Source organism: Dioscorea cayenensis, chromosome 9, assembly GCF_009730915.1.
Source record: "Dioscorea cayenensis subsp. rotundata cultivar TDr96_F1 chromosome 9, TDr96_F1_v2_PseudoChromosome.rev07_lg8_w22 25.fasta, whole genome shotgun sequence".
NCBI classification, from domain to species: domain Eukaryota; kingdom Viridiplantae; phylum Streptophyta; class Magnoliopsida; order Dioscoreales; family Dioscoreaceae; genus Dioscorea; species Dioscorea cayenensis.
The window spans coordinates 25394243-25418685 of record NC_052479.1 but is presented as its reverse complement, the minus strand read 5'-3'; the positions used below and the strand labels follow the sequence as shown (position 1 = coordinate 25418685).

At 41.7% G+C, this 24443-nt stretch overlaps 2 non-coding genes across 2 annotated transcripts; one reads left to right on the top strand and one right to left on the bottom strand.

Annotated features, from left to right (window-relative positions):
• Positions 1 to 14115: 14115 nt before the first annotated feature.
• On the bottom strand, positions 14116 to 14222 carry LOC120269886. The gene has a single exon (XR_005539514.1). It is a non-coding gene; the product is annotated as a small nucleolar RNA R71 (small nucleolar RNA).
• Positions 14223 to 24013: 9791 nt separating this feature from the next.
• Positions 24014 to 24120, top strand: LOC120269778. The gene has a single exon (XR_005539413.1). It is a non-coding gene; the product is annotated as a small nucleolar RNA R71 (small nucleolar RNA).
• Positions 24121 to 24443: the final 323 nt, after the last annotated feature.

The window sequence follows — 24443 nt, the reverse complement described above, 5'->3', positions numbered from 1 at the left end:
CATGGAATACAATTCACTTTCAAGATGCCTTGATGGTGAAATGGTATGCAGACCGTCATCTAGTGCTAAAGAACGTGGGGGTTGACACACAGGTAGATGCTCTCTGGTCTCTTGTCTGTTGATCTGTTCACGGGCGATCCCCACGATCCGAGTCCGGGCTGTTGGAATTGGAATAGGTTTGGCAGCGGATCACGAAATCTTGGCGATCTTCTCTATCTAATGAATGAGGAGTCCGTTTTAGGGATTGGCAACTTACCCATTCAGTGACTTTGGCACTGGACGTTCCAAAAATGGGTACTATCGGGTCGGGTGAATTAGAGAATAGACAGACATCTGTTGGCATTCCAGCCCCCCTTCTCCTTCAGGGCCTATCCGAAGAGAATCCAGTACCTCTTGGTCGTGAATATCTGAATAGGACGAACTGGCCTCCGCGGATATCTTTGCTTCGGAACAAAACAATTAGAAATTAGGCTCGGTCAGCTGGAGTGTATTATCCATGTAGGGATCTTCAGTGAGAAGATCCATCGACCTGAGACGAAAAAGAAGGTCTATCTATTTTCTTTTAGTTATTCAGTTAAACCAATGATTCGTTATTGGAGCAGATAGCAACAACCATTTTATCGGACATGTATGTGTATTTTTGATTTTCCGATGGTTACATGGTTTCATTAATGAAAATTGTTTGATGTGGTGAGTAGAGGGCCCTGGTTGTTCATCGTTCAAGAATTCTTGTTTAGGCAGTTCATATCATCCATACATAGTGTTTTTGATCTAAGATTTCAGTCTTTCGATTTTGATTGAAAATGGGGATATTACAAAAATAAAAGCGTACGATTAGGGTTTTTGATTCAAATATGAGTTGGCATTCAAAAAGAAAAATATAGGATTACGGGTTTTGATTAAAAATAGGAGACTTTTAATGAAAAATTAGCAGACAATACTAAATCCTATATTTTATTTTCAGAATAGTAGAAAAGAAATCATAGGATTAGAGTTTTGATTGAAAAATAGGAGACATTACTATAAAACAAATATAGGATTTGGCTTTTCAATGAAAAATTAGCAGACAATAATAAATCCTATGTTTTCTTTTCAGAATAGTAGAAAAGAAAATATAGGATTCTAGTTTTGATTCAAAGATAGGAGATGTTCTGAAAAAAAAACATAGATTAAGATTTTGATTGAAAAATAATTGCCATTCCGAAAAGAAATTATAGGATTACGGTTTTTATTGAAAAAGAGACACATTACTATAAGATAACATAAGATTAGGATTTTTCGATTAAAAACCAAAAATTAAAGGGACATTTCAAAAATAAAAAGATAATTAGGGGTTTTGATTCATGGAGCCATTTCAGAAAGAGAACATAAGATTAGGGTTTTGGCTAAAATATAGTAGGCATTCTGATAGGAAAACTTAGGATTATGGTTTTCATTGATAAATAGGAGACATTACTATAAGAAAATATAGGATTAGGGTTTTTGATTAAAAAATAGCGGACATTACGATATAGAATTACTCTTTTTGATTGAAAAATAGGAGGAATTCCGAAAAGAAAATATAGGATTAGGGATTTGATTGAAAAATATGAGACATTCCAAAAAGAAAACATTGCATTTGAGTATTGATGAAAAATTAGTAGACATTCTCCCAAAAACAAAAAGAAGAAAACATAGGATTCAAGTTTTTGATTTAAAAGAAAAAATGGCAGACATTTTGAAAAATGAAAAAGAAAAGGATTAGGGTTTTGATTGAAAAAAAGTAGATACTCCAAAAAAGAAAACATAGGTTAGGATTTTGATTCAAAACTGTTAAATAGGAGACATCAAGAAAAGAAAACATAGGACTCGGGTTTTGATTGAAAAATTCTAGACATTCCGAAAACAAAACATTGGATTAGGGTTTTGATTCAAAATTTAAAAATATGAAACATTAAGAAAAGAAAATATACGACTCTAGTTTTTATTTAAGAGTAGGAAACATTTTGAAAAAACAAATATAGGATAAAGGTTTTCATTCAAATATAGTAGGTATTCCAAAAATAAAACATAGAATTAGTGTTTTCATTGAAAATTGAAAATTAGGACACATTACTACAATAAAACAAAGGATTTGTGTTTTGATTCAAAAAAATAGTAGACATTACGATAGGATTATGGTTTCGATTCAAAAATAGTAGAGATTTCAAAAAGAAAAATAAGATTAAGGTTTTGATTCAAAAATAGGAGTCATTCGGACATACGATTAAACTTTTGATTGAAAAATATGAGACATTATGAAAAGAAAATATCGGATTATTGTTTTTGATTCAAAAAATATTGGACATTCAAAAAACAAAAAGAAGGAATTAAGTTTATAAATCAAAACTAATAAATAGGAGAAATTAAGAAAATAAAACATAGGATTCAGGTTTTGATTGAAAGATAGGAGACATTGTGAAAAGAAAACATTGTATTAGGATTTTTATTGAAAAATAGGAGGCATTTTGAAAAGAAAACATTGGATTTGGATTCTTATTAAAAATTAGTAGAGATTGCGAGCAAAAAGATTGTATTAGGGTTTTGATTTTAAAATTGAGACATTTAAGAGCGATTAGTGTTTTGATTCCAAACTGAAAAATAAGACACAATCTAAACAGAAAATATAGGATTATGGTTTTTATTTAAAATTGGAAAATAGGACATATTCTGAAAAGAAAATACGAGATCAAGGTTTTGATTCAAAAATATCAAACATCCCGAGCAGAGAAGAAAGGATGATTGGAAAAAAATTGGAGAAATTTCGAAAAGATAACATAAATTAGGTTTTTGGATTCAAAATTGATAAATTGGAGATATTAAGAAAAATAAAAACATATGATTCTTGTTTTTGATTGAAAGATAGGAGATATTCCGTAAGGAAAACATAGATTTAATTTTTCATTCAAATATAGTAGGCATTCAGAAAATAAAACATAGAATTATGGTTTTGATTCAAAATTGAAAAAATAGCATACATTACTATAAGAAAAAATAGGATAAGGGTTTTGATAAAAAAAATAGTAGACATTCCGAAAAGAAAAACATAGTTTTCTTCCATCATTCTCATCATTCTCATCAATTTTTTTATTTTGTTTTTATCTATTCCACTCTATCTTCTTTCACAGTTCTATTTAGTTTGATTTTGTCTTATTTACGTTTTCTTGCATGGAACTTGAATGATGATTGATCCACTTATAGAACTATGTTCACATGTTGATGCTGTCACTAGAAAAATTGATCGACTTGTTAGTGTTCATCAACAATACAATCCATGTCGCACCACATATCATCCAACTCGAAGGAGCTACCCAAATATCTTATAGGATATTGATGGACAACAATGGGAAGCACCTCAACAAGAACTTCAATGGGATGAAAAAGTTGACGAGTATGTACTTCGGTTGGAAAGAGTGTTACCGAGATTTATTGAAGCAACCGATGCCCGTTTCTAAAATATTGAGGCCACTTTAAGTTGTCACGAGATCTCCATCAAAAACCTTGAGCGTCAATTAGGAGAGATCTTGGACATGATTGCTAAGGAAAAAGAAGAATTTTAACAACAAGGTAAGTGTCTCCGGGATATGATGAGGTCATGAACAACATTGAAGAAGTTTGGCAAATGGATTACATTGGTGTAGAAAAATGAAAAAGAAAAGAAGTTGAATACAATTTTGAGATTTTGTATTGTGTGAATGAAGATTGTGCTTGTGAGCAAGAAAATTTTCAAGTGGATTTGCTAGTGTCATGCTCTTCTCATGTTGAAAATATACAAGAAGAAACAAATCCTAATGTAATGGAACAAGCATCTCTCTTTGGGATTGATCAACTCATACAATGCAAGAAAGAGGTTCTGGGAAGGGAAAAAGATGTGGGTAGGAGATTGAAGCCATCCAATGACCCACCTATGCTAAACTTGGACAATTCCCAACCCAAATTATTTCCTTGGAGGCCAAAAGTAAGATGGTTGGACTCTCCAATAAATACTCCACCCCGACAAGTAGATTCTTGGTTTAAAGGAAGTGGCTATGCAATGTCTAGTCGGGAGGAACACACTCTTTTCAAGCCTCCATAAGATAAGGAAGAGGTACGTCAAGCTGAGTGACGTAAAACAAGCGCTTCTTGGGAGGCAACCCAAGTTTTTAAATGTTTTATAGTTTAGATTTTCATTTCTACAGTAATAAATTCATGAGTGGGTGCTTTGATGAATTTTTGTTGGTGTTGGAGTTTTCATGGAAAATTTTTGGTGATTAAAATTGATTTTCGTGTATGTGGCATGGTTTAGGGTGTAATTCATGTTTATAGTTGAAGAATTAGTGTTAATTTAAAGTTTGGAGCCTTGCGTGGACTTTCTGCAGAAAGTCCACCCAAGGCTAATCCTTTAATGCATGGTGAGTCAGGGACATCCTTTAATGCATGGCCCCAAATCTAGGTTTAACCAAGCCTAATCGTCTACATGTCCAAGAGGAGAGGTTGAATAACCTCTCAACCTCACACTCGTAAGAAGGATTACATTAAGCTCTAGGGATTCCAAGTGATAAATCTCTTCCTAATTGTAGACCTAACCATTGGTCCAGAAGAAAGACCCCTAACCACAATTAAGCCCTAGATGCTAAAATCACCTCAACGCTTCACTATGTTGTACTCGCAACTAAGCCCTAGCGGAGGTTCATCCCTTAGCTCATTCGCTCTATTATGGCCACAAAGAACTCGAGGAATGGAGGTAGAATCTATCACGTCGGAGGGGAAAGGGGACGCTCATGTACCTCTCGACTCACTCTCTCAACCCTCTGCAATCAAGTTTTGTCTAACTCTCGTGATGTGTCACTCACTCACAAGGGTTACCACATGAACTCTCAACCCTAGTGTCACTCTAAGGGAGTATTCAAACAATCAAACATTGAAGATTGGAACTCACAATAACATCAATTAATTGAAAGCATAATAAAATGATTCAATGAAACTAATACATCCTAGGGTTCACAAATACCCAAGTACCCACTAGGGGTTTAGCTCTCCATGGAGCACAATACAAATGATAATGAAATCAAATGTAAAAGAAAACAATCCATAGGAAAACCCCCTCTTTAGTCGTGGCGATGGTCTTGTGGAGAGTTTTCTACTCGTGGCAAGATCGCATTGTCCGGTATAAGATACGCCTCACCAAATCAATCCGACGGAGGCTCCCTTATCAACCTTCTTCCAAAGAGATGATGATGTTGGATCTGTAGAACCTCTCAAAATCCCTAGCTAATATCTCTTAAAACCCTAGCCGCAGCCCTCTCTCAAGTTGGGGAAAAGATAGAGAAAAGAATGTTGAAATCAGTGCTGAAATTGGCCTTAAAAAGGGCTGGAATCTGGATTCCACACGGGCCTGTGGAATTAATTCACAAGCATGTGGAATTTCCACACGCCCGTGTGGCTCCTCTGTTTTGCTCCTTCTTCGGGCGGCTGTAAACAATACCTGCTATAGTGATTACTACAGTACCTTGCTACAGTGATTACTACATTACTTGTTACAGTAACGGCCCGAAATACTCCCGATTCCATGCTTTCATCGAGGTAATGTAAATGACCACACGTTCACGTCATAGGTCATCTTGGTTCTTCAATAAATGGTCACGTTGGTGGAGATCTTGCTAAATATGCACAAGCCGGAATACTAGGATGTAATTGCCTTCGTGCCCCTCCGAATCATTGCCTTACCTCGAATACAAGGAGATTGGCACACATTCTAGGATTCTAAACCCGACTCATGCCTTCGCGTTTGAGCCTTCTCAAAATCTCCTCCAAATAATGCGTAAAGTGATCTACAATGGCTTCTTTCACAAATAATCGGCCTCACAACCCAACCTGCAGAAAAGTAGATAAATACACATGTATTAGTCCTAAAAGCTGACAAATGTAATGCTCATCATAAGGAAACAACGCTTTGCATTCTTATCACGCAAGCACTTATCAAACTCCACCATACTTAAGCTTTTGCTTGTCCTCAAGCAAAACTTAAAACATTGTATGCATAGATGAAGGGACTATTGGAAGTGCTTGGCCTTAGGTTCACCAAAGCACACAAAGAAAGCATTCTAATTGTAAAGGAAATTTCAACACTAAATATGAAAGAATCAATGCTCTAGCTAAAACCTTGAATTAAAAAGGACAACAAACCCGAAATCGTGTAAGTGTGTGAACTCACAGAAGTTAACCCAAAGTATACTCCTCAAAGTTCTAGGTATAAGGGACTTATTTATCTACAAAGAGTACCAAACATTTCAAAAAGGATAGTAGCTTCACACATTCTCTAATGTAGCCCTTTCCAAAGCGGCCGCTAATGTGGCTTTCACACTTTCGAGGTGGTAGCTTTTTCTACCAGGGTGGTAGGTTTCACACATCCCATGAGATAGCTCTTTCTCTCAATATGGCATTGCTAGTATCCGACTTATGAGAGTAGCTTCATACATCATGGGTGGTAGCTCTTTCCACCCAACAAGCACAATTAAAACGATAAAAAACACTTTGTTCTTTCTTTTCTTTTCCATTTTCCATTTTTAGTAAAGAAACACAAGAAACAAAACTAAAACTGGTCCCTTTAACCTTAGACTTGACTTTCAAAAAGAGTTTAAAGAGTGAGAAGTGTACAAAATGTTATTCGGGCAAAAAAATTCCTAAAAAAATTCAAGCAAGAACTAGAGCATGAGAACATTCAATGTTAAAAATTCTACTAAACTCAAGAATACAGTCATTGCAACTAAGATGAACCGCCATTGGCTATGTGAGCTTATATATCAATCAAAATAATGTAAAATATAGTGCACTATGAAACTCACCCCCACACTTAAGTTGTACATTGACCTCAATGTACACTTGCAAGCTCACTTATAATGTATATCAATCAAGAATAAATATGGGAGAAGCAATCGAAATAATACTCCCCTGACTCCAAGTGTTGCATTTGATGGAGCTACATCCTTCGGGGTGATGTTCCAACGGGTTGTGAGGCACACACGGCCAAGTGCTGAAGCACCTTGGCTATGTCTATGACAAGTTCTCAATTCCCATAATGACAAGACTATTTACACGCATACACAAGGGGGTTTAGTAGAGCTCAATAAAAGAAAAACAAAATTCGAGTATATATAAGATAGAGAAAGAAATACAACTTGAGACAACAAAATGAAAATAAGCTCAGAAGGAAAGTCCTTTCTGAGGCTAACATGTCCAAAATAAAATGCAAGTAAAAATAAAAGCAAGTTAACTGTCGGCGCCACGCTCTGGCTCCTCTACTGCTGGTGCTGGATCAGAAGGTGCTGGTGGGTCCAATGATGGTGATGTAGGGGACCTCTGGGAGGTGCGCGGTTACAGTACAAAAGGTGCAGAAGCATCTCTCTGAAGGATCTGCTGTAAAACGTCGACACACACCATGAACTCTATGAATTGTGGGGCCAGCGTCGTGCGCACCTCTGCTATCTCTGCTCGTGCCTCAGCGATCTCTGCCCGTACTACCCCCATGGCACTCTCGAGCCTCTCAAAACGATAATGGGCTCGAGATGGTGAGAACATATGTACTGGGGGTGGATCCTCTATCGCCAGAGGTGTGTCAGTCTCCATCGGCATCGATTGAGGCTAGGGGACAGGCTGAGAAGCCTCTACATCATCACCCTCATCCTCAACTATCTCTGGAGTTGGTAGAACCAAGGCATATACCCCGTCCGTACTCGGCAAATCATACCCATCAATCTCATCGTCTCCAGACTCAGGGGAGCAGGAGTACTCATCATCTCAGCCCCGTGAATCCCGTCCAAGAGGCCCATGCCCATGACTAGTCTCGTAATGTAGGGGCCCGAGAAGATCACTCCCAATCTAGCATAATGCCCCAAATGATGAATGTACTCTGCAGGGATGTGCCCCAGATGAATCGATATGCGCTGCACCATTGAATACAGATATAAAAGCTTATGTCGGCTCAGAACAACTGTGATGTCACCATGGCCATTCACCGACCTACTCATAATGGCATGTAATTATCAGTAGGCAGGTTGGGAAAGGCACGTGGCCATGGACACCCCCGGCTCGTACGGTCCCTGACCACACAGCACTTGGTAGGCTCTCTGAGGGGTCAAAGCTCTAGGATAATCAATCAGTAGCTGAGAATACTCCTCAGTGTCCGTGAATGCATCCTCGTATAGCCTAAGCAAGACTGAGAATTGCATGATGCTCAAGCAGTGGTGATGTGCAAATGCTATGAACTGGATGGTGTCCAAGCTATCGAATCTCTCATACAATCTATCGAACTCAAATGATGACAAAACCTCCCGTGTGAGCTTACGGATGGCTGGCTCTCTAATCATCAATAACTGACTCCACCCCCTAATGAAACAAGGTTCCCGACCTCTTCAGCAAATTCATCCCCCTGTTGTAACTCTCGGAGTATGCTATTGTCAAGATACCGAGTCTGTCCTAACCGAAGTCTCGACAGAGGCACAAAATGAGCCTGATACTCGGGAATAATGAAACTCATGCACTCGGACTCGGAGGATGACTCTCGTTGCCATTTCTCTGCTTGTTTCTTCGACCTAGGTCCCATATCCTGCAAATTTTCAAAGGAAATCAATCAAACAAGCTAGAAAAATGATGCAGCAAAAATCCACACGGTCATGGGGAATTTCCGCATGCTCATGTGGGTCCACAGGGCGTGAAGAACCGCACGGCCGCGCCTAAAAAATCCAACAAAACACTTCTAAAACTCTTCTAACTTCATTATAAGCATGCTCATATACTCTAATTACAAAAAAGAAGCATTCTTAGCAAGTTCATCGATTAGAATCAAGAATTGGCAAAGAAAATCAAAGATAAGGGCTTAACGACGAGTTAAGATGAGGAGAATAGGAATATGCTGGAAAACCAAGTAAAAATCCTCCAAAATCGGTAGTACGAGGTTGGAAACTAATGCTAGAGTATTCTGAAGAGAGTGGAGTGGATGTAGATGAAGAGAAACAAGTCTTCTTTAAAAAGAACTCACGCCTCTTGGAGTTCTTTACATCCGCACTGGCGTGCAGAAATTCCACATTCCCATGTGTCTCCACAGTGGAGAGCCACGTGAGGCGACGCACATCCACTGTACTCTCGGGATAGCTCTTTAGCGTCTCGAGAAACCCTCACACATGCGTGTGGAAATTACCCACGCCCGTGCACCTGACCGACAGGGGAAGCCGCACGCCCCTGCATGCGCTCTCGTCCAGCCGAGAGAAAAATCACTAAGTGTTTGCATGCCGTGCCCGAGAAATTCCGCACGGCCGTGGACAATCACAGGCCCAACTCACAGGGGCATTCACACGCCCCTGTGCGCTCTGGGGATGGAGAAGGGATTATCTGCAGAAATCCGCACGGGCTTGTGGAAAATACCTACGCCCGTGCGTTGGTCACAAGGTTGCCCACAGGGGCCAGTCCACGCCCAGTGTGCTCTCTGGAAAAAATTCCCAGGTTTCTGCAGAACAACGCACGCCCGGGTGGTAATTCTGCATAGTCGTGCAATAATCGCAAGGTCGCTGAGCTCGCAATACAACCCCACGGGCGTGTGGAAATTCCACAAGCCCATGCGTTTTCTCTGGATGACTTGAAAAACTCAGTGAGGGCTCTCAGAAATTTTTCCCGAACATGTTTACATTCGGAGCCCCGCTCTTTTTATGCAACAATTACCAGTGAAAAATAATATAAACCAGCTTAAACGAATAAATCTTCACCAAATCCACATGAAAACACATGATGACACAGAAATCCACCAAAATGAAAATAACACAAGCATCTAAACATAAAGACACCAACACTTAACAAGTTATTCATGGAAAACTAAACTATGACTAAGAAAAACTGTAAACACTTAACAAGTTATTCATGGGTGACGTACCTCGTCTTATCTCATGGGGGTTCATAGATAAAAGATGTGCTCTTACCCATGGCTTGAAAGCATGATGAGAAAAGTCTCTTGAGTGTAGAGGGTGAATTGTCAGGCTTGGGACTACCTAGAAACGGTTCATCGTTCTGTTCGGACACACCTCCAAGAGTCTTGGAGTGTTTCCGGTGGCGTCTCATTACCCTCTTTATCTTCTGGAGCACCTTCTTCAAGATCCCCGGGGTAGACGATACTTCTTCAGTCGAACCAAGCATCATTACTTCTTCAATTTACTCCTCTTAGTCGAACAAACCCTCATACGGGTCCAGATTAAACATTTCCTGTATGTATTCATCACCAATCTCATCAGTAGTGTCTAGAAAATTCAAAGTATCATCAAAATCAAGAGAATACCACATGGCTTCAGCAAGGTGGTATGTGAGCTTGTCATCTCCGACTCTCAAAGTTAGCTCCCTGCCGTCCATATCAATCAATGCTTTGGAAGTCCGCAAGAACACTCTCCCAAGTATCAAGGGTACATCCACATCCTCATCGACGTCTAGCACTACAAAGTCAACCGGAAAAATATACTTGTCCACCTTGACAAGCACGTCTTCAATAATGCCCTCGGATGTCGCACCGTTCGGTCCGCCAATTGCAAAGTCATCCGAGTGGGCCTAGGCTTGCCCAAGCCTAGCTTCGAAAGAAAGTGTATGGCATGGCGTTGATGCTAGCCCCTGAGTCCGCCAATGCCATTTCTTTGCCTAGATTGCCAATATTACACGGAATGATGAAGCTTCCCGGGTTTTTCTTCTTGTTCGGCATGTTCTTTTGCAACACCGCCGAGCAAGATGCATCTAAAATCACTGAAGCACTCTCCTCCAACTTCCTCTTGTTAGTCAACAAGTCTTTCAAGAAATTCGCATACTTACGCATTTAAGCTAATGCCTCAACAAAAGGAATATTGATGTGGAGTTGCTTGAAAAAACTCAGGAACTTCTTGTACTGTTCATCCCCTTGGTCATTCTTCAATCTAGAGGGATAAGGGATTATCGGCTTGAAAGGTGGGGTTGCCACCTCCTTCTCTTTGCTTGTTCCCTCTTCATCCTCTATAACCTCGGGTGCGTGTTCTTTTGGCTTCTCACCCGGAAGCCTACCTTCAACCTCACAACTACTTCTCAAAGTGATCGCCTTTACATGCTCTCTAGCGTTGGTCTCGGCATTGCTCGGCAAGCTTCCATGTGGCCTTTCCGATAGAGACTTCACAATCTACCCCACCTGATTTTTAAGGTTATGCAAAGAGACGATGTGATTGTGAAGTGTAGCCTTAACTGATTCAAACCTTGTATTTGAAGATTGCACAAATCTAGTCAAGGCCTTCTCCAAATCATTCATTCGGGTTTCCAAACCTGAAACTCTGTTTTCCGTGTTCGGGGCTTGTTGTTGGAAACCCGGTGGCCCCATAGCCTTTTGTGGACCTTGGTTGCTCCACGAGAAATTTGGATGATTCTTCCAACCTGGATTGTAGGTATTGCTATATGGGTTTCCTTGAGTCCTCATACCATTACCTACAAAATCGACGTTCTCAACGGAAGATGCATCACCAATAGAGATCGGGTAATCAGAGGAAGCATGTCCTCGACCACACCTGATGCAAGTACTCACGGCCGCCACTCTGTTTGAAGTTAGAAGATCTATCTCATGATGATCGATAATAAGTGCTTGTGTGATATGAATGCGAAGCATTCTTTCCTTATGTTAAGCATTACCTTTCTCGGGTTTTTAGACTAACATGTGTGTTTTTATGTTACTTTTATGCAGGTAGGATTGTGAGGCTGATTATGAAAGAAAGAAGCCAATGTGGATCATAATGCACCGATTTTGGAGGAAATCTTGCTAAGGTTCAAACGCGAAGACATAGGTCAGGTGTGAGATGCTAGAGTGTGTGCCAACCTCCTCGTATTTGACTTAGCACAACCATTTGGAGGGGCACAAGGGCAGTCACACTCAAGCATTCTGACTTATGCACATAGAACAAGATATCCATCAACTTATCCGTCATTGAAGAAGCAAAGCGATCCACGACATGAATGTGTGCCTATTTGCGTTACCTTGATGAAAGTATGGATTCGGGAAGTATTTCAGGCTGGATACTGTAGAAGAGCACAGTAGCATACTGTAGAATTGTACTGTTAAAGTACTGTTTACAGCCGGCTGAGAAAACTACAGATCAGAAAATCCACACGGGCGTGTGGAAATTCTATACGCCCGTGTGAAAAATCCACAGGGGCGTGTGGATCCCCAATTTCAGCATTCTTTTCTCGATCTTTTCCCCAACTTTAGAAAGGGCTTCAGCTAGGGTTTTGAGAGGTCTAGGGTTTTGGAGAGGTTCTATGGCTCTGACATTGTGCGTTGTTTGGAAGAAGGTTAATGGGAGAGCTTTCGTCGGAACCGATCCGGCGAGGTGTATCCTAGGCCGGACGAAGGACCCTTTACGACGAGTAGAGGACTCTCCACAAGACCATCGACACGACTATCGAGGGGGTTTTCTATGGATTCATTGCTTTTACATTCTTTTTCTTTGATTGTAATTAACTCCATGGAGAGCTAAACCCCTAATGGGTACTTGGGTATTTATGAACCCTAGGATGTATTCGTTTCATTGAATCTCTTTATTATGCTTTCAATTAATTGATGTTTATTGTGAGTTCCAACCTTGAATGCTTGATTGTTTGAATACTCCCCTAGAGTGACACTAAGGTTGAGAGTTCTTGTTGGTAACCTTGTGAATGAGTGACACACCATGAGTGTTAGACAAAGCTAGGTTGGAGAGGGTTGAGAGGGTGAGTCGAGAGGTACAGGAGCATCCCCTTTCCCCCTCGGATGTGTTAGATTCTACCTCCATTTCTTGAGTTCTTTGCGGCCATAATAGAGTGAATGGTCTAAGGGATGACCTTCCGCTGGGGCTTAGTTGCGGGTGCAATGGAGTGAAGCGTAGAAGTGATCTTAGTATCTAGGGATTAATTGTGGTTAGGGACCTTCCACTTGGACCAAAGGGTTAGGTCTATAATTAGGAAGTGATTTATCACTTGGAATCCCTAGAGCTAATTGCAATTCTATGCGAGTCCGAGGTTGAGTGGTTTTCCAATCTCTCCACTAGGGCATGTATAGAGTTAGGCATGGTTGACCTTAGCTTTGGGACTATGTAATTAAGGATTTCCACGACTCACTGTTGCATTAATTAGGAAGCATAATAGAGGGTTCTTGCACTTGAAACGATTGTCCTAGTCGGAGCAATATCCGGGTCCCCATCTTTATGGATTGCCTTACCTTCTCATTTACTTGTGCTCTCTTACTTGTTGTTTTTACTTTTGAGAATTGAATCTTTGTCACATATATCACTATTCATCTTTCACATAGCTAAGAAGCGAATTAAGTGTTTTTATTCCCTACTCCCTGTGAATACGATACCGGCTCATCCGAGATTATTACTTTGACAAGCCCGTGCACTTGCGGGATATACGCAAGGGGACCTTGTCAAGTTTTGGCACCATTGCCGGGGAGTAGTTTTTTAGAGATACTTTGCACTTTGTTTTCTTATCCATTTTACCATACATTCTATTTCATATCTTCTTATTCTATCATTATTCTAATTTCTTTTTATTTCTTTTTGGGTGTAGCTCCAGGTTATGACCCGAGGGAACCCCTCAATATTGATTGAAGGACATCCTGAGCTTGAACGTACACTTAGAAGAAAAACGAAAGAGCCTCTGCAAGAACAGTCTAATCTAGCTGATTTGGAAGTTGAAGAATTTGTAAACATGGCAGAACAGAATGAGTAACAGCGAACATTATTTGATTATGCCAGACCTTCAATGTTGGGGACACAATCGAGTATTGTGCATCCCCCGATTACAGCTCAGAACTTCTAGGTGAAGCCGGCAATCATCCACATGTTACAGCAATCCCCACAATTCAATGGTTTGGTCGATGAGGATCCAAACAGTTACATAGAGAGTTTTCTTGAGGTGTGTGATATGTTGAAGATAAACGGGGTAACGGATGTTGCCATCAAGTTGCGAGCCTTCCCATTTTCCCTAAAGGAGAAAGCGAAGCGGTGGCTACACTCATTACCTAGAGCATCAATTACCACATTGGTGGAGATGGTAGAAGCTTTTCTTGCCAATTATTTTCCTCCCAAAAAATCCGCGAAACTTAGGAATGAGATCTCATCCTTTGTTTAGTTGGAATTGGAGTCTCTATTTGAGACATGGGAAAGGTTCAAGGAGCTCCTGAGAAAGTGCCCACAACACGGATTTCCAGAGTGAATGATTGTTCAAAACTTTTACAATGGTTTGAACCCGAGAACAAGGTAACTCTTGGATGCGGAAGCAGGAGGTACCTTAGGTAGCAAGACCCCCGAGTGAGGCCCGTCGGGTTAATTGAAGAAATGTGGTTAAACGACTACCAATGGAATGCTAGGGAGAAGAAAAAGGTGGCCGGTCTCCATGAGATAGATGCCGTAACTTCATTGGCGGCTCAAGTGGAAAAATTTGAGTAGAAGTTAGATCTTCTAACTTTAAATAGAGTAGCGACCATGACGAATTGCAATAGGTGTGGTGGAGGACATGCTTCCTCCGATTGCCCGATCTCTATTGGTGATGTATCTTCGGTGGAGAACGTTGATTTTGTAGGTAATGGCATGAGACCTCAAAGGAAACCAATATAGCAATACCTAGAATCCGGGTTGAAAGAATCATCCCAATTTCTCATGGAGCAATCGGGGTCCACCAAAGGTCAGTGGGGCCACCGGGGTTTCCAACCACAACAACAAGCCCCGCATGTGGAAAAGCGAGTTTCAAGTTTGGAAACCTGAATGAATGATTTGGAGAAGGCCTTGACTATATTTGTGTAATCTGTGAATACAAGGTTTGAATCAGTTGAGGCCACACTTCGCAACCACACCGCCTCTTTACATAACCTTAAAAATCAGGTGGGGCAAATTGCGAAGTCTCTTTCTGAAAGGCCACATGGAAGCTTGCCGAGAAATACAGAGACCAACCCTAGAGAGCAAATGAAGGCGATAACTTTGAGAAGTGGTCGTGAGGTTGAAGGTAGGCTTCTGAGTGAGATGCCAAAAGAACACACACCCGAGGTTATAGAGGTAGAAAAGGGAACAAGCAAAGAGAAGGAGGTGGCACCCCCACCTTTCAAGCCAAGAATCCCTTATCCCTCTAGATTGAAAAACGACCAAGGGGATGAACAGTACAAGAAGTTCCTGAGTTTGTTTAACCAACTCCACACTAATATCCCTTTTGTTGAGGCATTGGCCCAAATGCCTAAGTATGTGAAGTTCTTGAAAGACTTGTTGACCAACAAGTGGAAGTTGGAGGGGAGTGCTTCAGTGGTTCTAGATGCTTCATGCTTGGTGGTGTTGCAAAGGGACATGCCGAACAAGAAGAAACACCCTGGAAGCTTCATCATTCCATGTAGCATTGGCAATATGGGTGAAGAAATGGCATTGGCGGACTCAAGGGAAAGCATCAACGTCATGCCATACACCTTCTTTCGAATGTTAGGCTTAGGTGAGCCTAGACCCACTCGGATGACTTTGCAATTGGCGGACCGAACGGTGAGACATCCGAGGGGTATCATCGAAGATATACTTGTCAAGGTGGACAAGTATATATTTCCTGTAGACTTTGTGGTGCTAGACGTTGATGAGGATGCGGATGTACCCTTGATACTTGGGAGGCCGTTCTTGCGGACTTCCAAGGAATTGATTTACATGGATGGCGGAGAGCTAACTTTGAGAGTTGGAGATGACAAGATCACATACTGTCTTGCTGAAGCCATGCGGCATTCTCTTGATTTCGATGATACTTTATACTTTCTAGACACTACTGATGAGATTGTTGATGAATATATGCAGGAAATATTCAATCCGGGCCTGTACGACAGTTTGTTCGACCAAGAGGAGGATGATGAAGAAGTAATTATTCTTGGTTCGATGGAAGAAGTACCATCTACTTGGGGAATCTTTAAGAAGAAGGTGCTCCAGAAAATGAAGAGGGCTAGGAGACGCCACCGGAAACGCTCCAAGGTTGTTGGAGACATACGTGAACTGAAGAAGTTGGATGAACCATTGCTAGGTGGCACCAAGCCCCATAATACATCCTCTACCTTCAAGAGATTGTGCTCATCATGCTTCCAAGTCATGGGTAAGAGGGCAACATTCATCTATGGGCCCCCGTGAGGTAAGACAAGGTACGTCAAGCTTAGTAAAGTTAAACAAGCGCTTCTTGGGAGACAACCCAAGTGTTTCTATTTTTCTTAGTCGAATAATTTAGTGTTTGCATGAATAAATTGTTGAGTGTTGGTGTCTTGATATTTAGATGCTTGTGCTGTCATTTTATTTGAGGTTTTGAGTATTCATCGTGCGTTTTAAAATGGATTTGGTGAAGTTGGGTCGTTTGAGCTTTATTTCATGTTTTTCACTCGTAAAAACTTGCATAATAGGGCGAGCTCGAGTGTGCAAACATGTTCGAAAATTTTTCTGCAGAGCCCGCAAGTTTTTTTCTAAGGTATCCAGGAAAAACGCATGCGGGCATGTGGTATTCCCTGCGCCCGTGAGATTTGCACTGTGAGCTCATCCGAGAAGGCGAAGGGCGTGCGGCCCCCGTGAGCGACCATCGCGAATATCGCACGCCCGTGGGTAATATCCGTACGGGCTTGTGATCTCATTCAGAGTTTGGCGATTTATCCCGAGAGCACACAAGGGCGTGAACTCGCCTTTGTAAGCGACCTTGTGAAACTCGCACGGCGTGGGTAATTTCCGCACGCCCGTGCAAATCTCTGCAGAGGAGCTCTCTCCATCCCGAGAAAGCACAGAGGCACGCATTTGCCCCTGTGAATGTCCATGCCCGTGCGGCATTCCCGCACGGCCTTGCGGAACACTTAGGAATTTTCTCGGATGTCTAGAGAAGCCATAGGGGCATGCGGCTGCCCCTGTGGGTCGGGCGCACGGGCGTGGGTATTTTCCACACGCCCGTGCAAGAGCATTTAGAGTCAAAAGGGCATTTTACAGAGAGCGCACAGGAGCGTGCACCTGCCCCTGTGCAGTTTTCCTATGAAGACGCACGGGCGTGGGTAATTTACACACACCCGTGGGAATGCGCAGTATTCCAAGAGACGCGAATTTTTCTTTAAAATCCTTGTGATTTCTTTTCCTCTTCGTCTTCAACAACCTAAAAACTACTCCTGATTAAGTTCCCGGCCGTTGATCGTTGTGTTACGGGGATCTCAAGCAAATTTTCATACCGAAGTCAAGATTTTTATACCTATCTTTTTCTTTTCTTTCGGTGAATCTTTAATCTCGCTTCTATATACCATTTCTTGTTTTAGTAAATTAAACGACTTGAGTTGCGTTAAATTTTGATTTAAATGGGTCTATGCATGTTCAGAGAGCACTTTAACAGGGTTTTACATTGTATTTTTTTGGAAATAGAAATGCTATCATGAGGTTTTTCAAGCCATGTAGATCCAGACGGTGGTGGATAATTTCCACAAGCCCATGTGGAATTCTCCAGTATTATATGACTGAGCATCTTTGATCATCTCTTCACTATTGCTTGCAGGCATGGCACCTCACGCGAAGAAGCAAGAAGGCAAGCGCCCTAGGGAACCTTCACCCGAGTTGGCACACATTGTATTTTCGGATCCCGAGCATCAAGCTCGGTTCGAGCGACTATCAGGGCTTAGGTTTGGCCAATCCAATTTCACGGACCTTAGTGTGTTTAACGGGGTCTAGCTGGGTGATGAGATTGTTAGAGAGCTGGAGTCACTGATGGCTGTAGGAGGGTGGCAGAGGCTATTGTCTATACGAGAGCTAGTTTTCTGACCGCTGTCTTTGGAGGTGCTGGCGTCTTTTGAGTTTGTGGATGACATATAGTTTAGAGTGTTCGGTCATCAATTCGCCATGAGTATTTCTAAGTTTTCCATTCGCATGGGTTTGTACGATGAGGCATATATAGAAACTGAGGAGCATGAACATCTACCGACAGATTACCAATGCACCTTGTCCCCACAGCAAGCCTATCAGGTATTGTGTGGACCGGGGTGACATGAACCAGGTGTGTCCAAAGCCACATGCTTGCTTAGGCTAAGCTACAAGTATTTGTTTGGTGTCCTTAGCAGGTCTGTGGATGGTCGTGGCGACAACACTACTTTTTTGTCACGGCAGGTACTACTTTATTTATATTCCATGGTGAGGTCCGTGCCCATTCTTCTGGGGCACATTGTGGCAGAGTATATGCGATACTAGGGCCAGAGTGGGAGAGTAGGAGTATTATTTGCTGGTCCTTACATTACTAGACTCATTCTGGTGATGGGGTTCGGAGCTGCTATACGGCATGCCGATCAGATAGTTCTTCCTTCTCCACTTGGACTCGATACGCTCAGGATGATGGGCGTGGTACGCAGATATAGACCTGGAGTTTACATTTTGGCCACACCCACTACTAAGAGCACCAAGGATGGAGGAGACGTAGCGGGAGATTCCGCCACGGCGGTGGCCGAGACCCCAGGACAGCCAGGTACCCTTTCAGGAGCATATGGTCGTATTGAGAGGCTCGAGAGCACCATGGGCATATTGCGGTCTGAAATCATCGAGCTGCAGGTGATAAAGTCAACCCAGTATGCCGATCTTATGTCCCATTTCGATTTCCTATGACAGCTATTGAAATGTAGACCCCCAGCTCCTCCAACATCTTCCTCATCACCTATACCAGCACCGATGGACCTACCTTATACTTCCTCACCACCAGCCGCAGCAGAGGACCCAGAGCGCGACACCGACATTTGATTTTATTTCCATTTCTTTACTTTTATGCACTTTATTTTGAACTTGTTCACTCAGAAAGAACTCTCCTTCTGAGTTTATTTTCATTTTGCATCTCGAGTTGTATTCATTGTTCTATCTTTTATATACTCGAGTTATTTTGTTTATATTGAGCTTCACTGAACCCCATGATAAGTGCTTGTGTGATATGAATGGGAAGCATTCTTTCCTTATGTTGAGCATTACTTTTCTCGGGTTTTTACACTAATATGTGTGTTTTTATGTTACTTTCATGCAGGTAGGGTTGTGAGGCCTAGTATAAAGGAAAGAAGCCAATGTGGATCATAATGCAGCGATTTTGGGAGAAAATCTTGCTAAGGTTCAAACGCGAAGACATAGGTCGGGTGTGAGATGCTAGAGTGTGTGCCAACCTCCTCGTATTTGAGTTAGCACAACCATTTGGAGCGGCACAAGGGCAGTCACACTCAAGCATTCCAACTTATGCACATAGAACAAGATCTCCACCAACTTGTCTGTCATTAAAGAAGCAAAGCGATCCACGAAGTGAACGTGTGCCCGTTTGCATCACCTCGATGAAAGTATGGACTCGGGAAGTATATTAGGCTAGGTTCTGTAGCGGAACATTGTAATGAAAGTACTATAGCAGCACTGTTCATAGCCGGCCGAGAAAACAGGAATTCAAAGAATCCACACGGGCGTGTAGAAATTATACACGCCCGTGTGGAAATTCCACATGGGCGTGTGAAAAATCCACAGGCCTGTGTGGTCGTCCAATTGTAGCCCTATTTAAAGCCGATTCAGCCCCGATTTCAGCATTCTTTTCTCCATCTTTTCCCCAACTTGAGAGTGGGTTTCGGCTAGGGTTTTGAGAGGTATTGGCCTAGGTTTTGGAGAGGTTCTACGGTTCCCACATCGTCATTCCTTAGGAAGAAGGTTGGTAGGGAAGCTTCCGTCGTGGCGTATCCTATACCGGACAAGTGAATCTTTGGATGACGAGTAGAGGACTTTCCACAAGACCATCGACACAACTATCGAGGGGGTTTCTTTATGGATTCATTGCTTTTACATTCTATTTCTTTGATTGTACTTAGCTCCATAGAGAGCTAAACGGCTAGTGGGTACTTGAGTATTTGTGAACCCTATGATGTATTTGTTTCATTGAATCTCTTTATTATGCTTTTAATTAATTGATGTTTGTTGTGAGTTCCAATCTTGAATGCCTGATTGTATGAACATTTCCCCTAGAGTGACACTAGGGTTGAGAGTTCTTGTTGGTAACCATGTGAGTGAGTGACACACCATGAGCGTTAGACAAAGCTAGGTTGGAGAGGGTTGAGAGGGTGAGTCGAGAGGTATAGGAGCGTCCCCTTTCTCCTCCGATGTGATAGATTCTACCTCTGTTCCTCAAGTTCTTAGCGGACATAATAGAGTGAATGGTCTAAGGGATGACCCTCCGCTGGGGCTTAGTTGCACGTGCAACGGAGTGAAGCGTTGAGGTGATCTTAGTATCTATGGCTTAATCGTGGTTAGGGACCTTCCACCGGACCAAAGGGGTTAGGGTCTATAATTAGGAAAAAGATTTATCACTTGGAATCCCCAGAGCTCTTTGCAACTCTATGCGAGTGTGAGGTTGAGAGGTTATCTAATCTCTCCTCCGGGACATGTATAGAGTAAGGCATAGTTGACCTTAGATTTGGGACTATGTAATTAAGGATTTCCACGACTCACCATTGCATTAATTAGGAAGCATAATAGAGGGTTATTGCACTTGAAACAATTATCCTAGGCGGAGCATTATCCGAGTACCCCATCTTTATCGATTGTCTTACCTCCTTCTTTACTCATGCTCTCTTATTTGTTGTTTTCACTTTTGAGAATTGAATCATTATCACACTTATCACTATTGGATTTTCACATAGCTAAGAAGCGGATTAAGTGTTTTTTACTCCCTACTCCCTGTGGATTCGATACCTGCTCATCTGGGATTATTACTTCGACAAACCCATGTACTTGCGGGATATACGCAAGGGGACCTTGTCACCCCCTCGTGTATGCGTGCAGATGGTCTTGTCATCTTGGGAATTGAGACTTTGTGATGGGCACGGCCAAAGTACTTCCGCACTTGGCCATGTGTGCTTCACAATCCGTTGGAACACTACTCCCAAGGATTTAGCTTCATCAAACGCAACACTAGGAGTCAGGGGAATATTGTTTTGATTGCTTCTCCCACATATATTCCTGATTGGTATACATTATGAGTGAGCTTGCATGTGTACATTGGGGACAATGTACAACTTAAGTGTGTGTGTGTGTGTGGGGGGAGTTTCATAGTGCACACATCTTTTCTAGTGTTCTTGATTGATATACATGCTCACATAGCCAATGGCAGTTCACCTTAGTTGCATTGATTGCATTCTTGAGTTTAGAAGAATTTTCAACATTGAATGTCTTCATGCTCTAGTTTTATTTGAATTTCTAGGAATTTTTTTGCCCTATTTACATTCGTTTGCACTACTCACTCTTTAAACTCTTTTGGAAACTCATGTTCGACGTTAAAGGGAATAGTTATAGTTGTTTCTTGTGTTAAATTCTGAAAAAAAAATGAATGAAAATGAAAAGAAGGAATAAAATAGTTTTTCTTTTTTTATTTGACATTTTTGGGTGGAAAGAGCTACCACCTATGAAGTATGAAGCTACTCTCATAAGTCGGATACTAGTTATGCTCTAATGAGAGAAATAGCTATCTCATAGGATGAGTGAAAGCTACCACTCCGGTAGAAAGAGCTACCACCTCGAAAGTGTGAAAGCCACCTTAGCGGCCGCTTGGGGAAAGGGCTACCTTAGAGAATGTGTGAAGCTACTACCATCTTTGAAATTGGTGTTGCTTTCTTGTTGTAGATAAATAAGTCCCATATACTTAAAGCTTTGAGGAGTATACTTTGGGTTGACTTGAGTGAGTCCACACACTTTCACAATTTCGGGTTTGTTGTCCTTTTTTATTCAAGTTTTTAGCTAGAGCTTCAATTTTTCATGTTTAGTGTTGAAATTTCCCTTACTTGTAGAATGCTCTCTTTGTATACTTTGGTGAACCTAAAGCTAAGCACTTCCAATATTTCCTTCATCTATGCACAAAATGTTTAATTTTTGCTTGAGGATAAGCAAAAACTTAAGTGTTGGGGAGTTTGATAAGTGCTTGTGTGATATGAATGCGAAGCATTCTTTCCTTATGTTAAGCATTACCTTTCTCGGGTTTTTACACTAATATGTGTGTTTTTATGTTACTTTTATGCAGGTAGGGTTGTGAGACCGATTATGAAGGAAAGAAGCCAATGTGGATCATAATGCACCGATTTTGGAGGAAATCTAGCTAAGGTTCAACCGCGAAGACATAGGTCGGGTGTGAGATGCTAGATTGTGTGCCAACCTTCTCATATTTGAGTTAGCACAACCATTTGGAGGAGCACAAGGGTAGTCACACTCAAGCATTCCAACTTATGCACATAGAACAAGATCTCCATCAACTTATCCATCATTGAAGAAGCAAAGCGATCCACAATGTGAACGTTTGCCCGTTTGCATCACCTTGATGAAAGTATGGATTTGGAAAGTATTTCAGGCCGGATACTGTAGCAGAGCACGGCAGCAACACTTTAGCAAAGTACTATAGAAGCAATGTTCACAGCCGGCCGTGAAAACAACAGAATAGAGAATCCACACGGGCGTGTGGAAATTCCACACTCCCGTGTGAAAAATCCACAGGGGCGTCCACAGGGACGTGTGGATCCCCGATTCCAGTCTATTTAAAGCCGATTCATCCCCGATTTCAACATTCTTTTCTCCATCTTTTCCCCAACTTGAGAGAGGGCTTCAGCTAGGGTTTTGAGAGGTATTGGCTAGGGTTTTGAAGAGGTTCTATGGCTCCAACATCGTGCGTCATTTGGAAGAAGGTTATTGGGAGAGCTTTCATCGGCACTGATCCGGCGAAGTGTATCCTAGGCTAGATGAAGGACCCTTTGCGATGAGTAGAGGACTCTCCACAAGACCATCGACACGACTATCAAGGGGGTTTTCTATGGATTCATTGCTTTTACATTCTATTTATTTGATTGTAATTAGCTCCATGGAGAGCTAAACCCCTAGTGGGTACTTGGGTATTTGTTAACCCTAGGATGCATTCATTTCTTTGAATCTTTTTATTATGCTTTCAATTAATTGATGTTTATTGTGAGTTCCAACCTTGAATGCTTGATTGTTTGAATACTCCTCTAGAGTGACACTAGGGTTGAGAGTTCTTGTTGGTAACCTTGTGAATGAGTGACACACCACGAGTGTTAAACAAAGCTAGGTTGGAGAGGGTTGAGACGGGTGAGTCGAGAGGTACAGGAGCGGCCCCTTTCCCCCTCGGATGTGTTAGATTCTACCTCCATTCCTCGAGTTCTTTGCGGCCATAATAGAGTGAATGGTCTAAGGGATGACCTTCCGCTGGGGCTTAGTTGCGGGTGCAATGGAGTGAAGCATAGAAGTGATCTTAGTATCTGGGGCATAATTGTGGTTAGGGACCTTCCACCTGGACCAAAGGGTTAGGTATATAATTAGGAAGTGATTTATCACTTGGAATCTCTAGAGCTCATTGTAATTCTATGCGAGTGAGAGGTTGAGAGGTTATCCAATCTCTCCTCCAGGACATGTATAGAGTTAGGCATGGTTGACGTTAGATTTGGGACTATGTAATTAAGGATTTCCATTACTCACTGTTGCATTAATTAGGAAGCATAATAGAGGGTTCTTGCACTTGAAACAATTGTCCTAGGCGGAGCAATATCCAGGTACCTTATCTTTATCGATTGCCTTACCTTCTCCTTTACTTGTGCTCTCTTACTTGTTTTTTTTTACTTTTGAGAATTGAATCATTGTGACATATGTCACTATTTATCTTTCACATAGCTAAGAAGTGAATTAAGTGTTTTTATTCCCTACTCCTTGTGGATATGATACCAGCTCATCCGGGATTATTACTTCGACAAACTCGTGCACTTGCAAGATATACGCAAGGGGACCTTGTTAACCGGCCACTTTTTTTTTCTCCCTGGCATTCCATTGGTAACTGTTTAAACCCATTTCTTTAATAAGTTGACGGGACTCATCGCGGGTCTTGCTACATTAGGTACCTCCTGCTGCCGCATCCAAGAGTTGTGTTGTACTCGGATTCAATCCTTTTGTAAAAAGTCTAAATAATCATCCACTCCAGGAATCTGTATTGTTGGCACTTTCTCAGGAGCTCCTTGAACCTTTCCAATGTCTCGAATAGAGACTCCAATTCCGACTGTACAAAGTATGAGATCTCATTCCTACGCTTTGCAGATTTTCCAGGAGAGAAATAACGGGCTAGAAAAGCTTCTACCATCTACTCCCATGTAGTAATCGAGGCTCTAAGTAATGAGTGTAGCCACTGCTTTGTTGCCCCTTTTAGGGAAAATGGGAAGGCTCTCAACTTGATGGCATCATCCGTCACAATGTTTATCTTGAGCATATCACACACCTCGAGAAAGTTCTCTATGTGACTATTTGGAACCTCATCGGCCAAACCATTGAACTATGTGAATTGCTGCAACATGTGGATGAATGCTGGCTTTAGCTAGAAATTTTGAGCTGTAATTGGGGGTCGCACAATAGTCGATT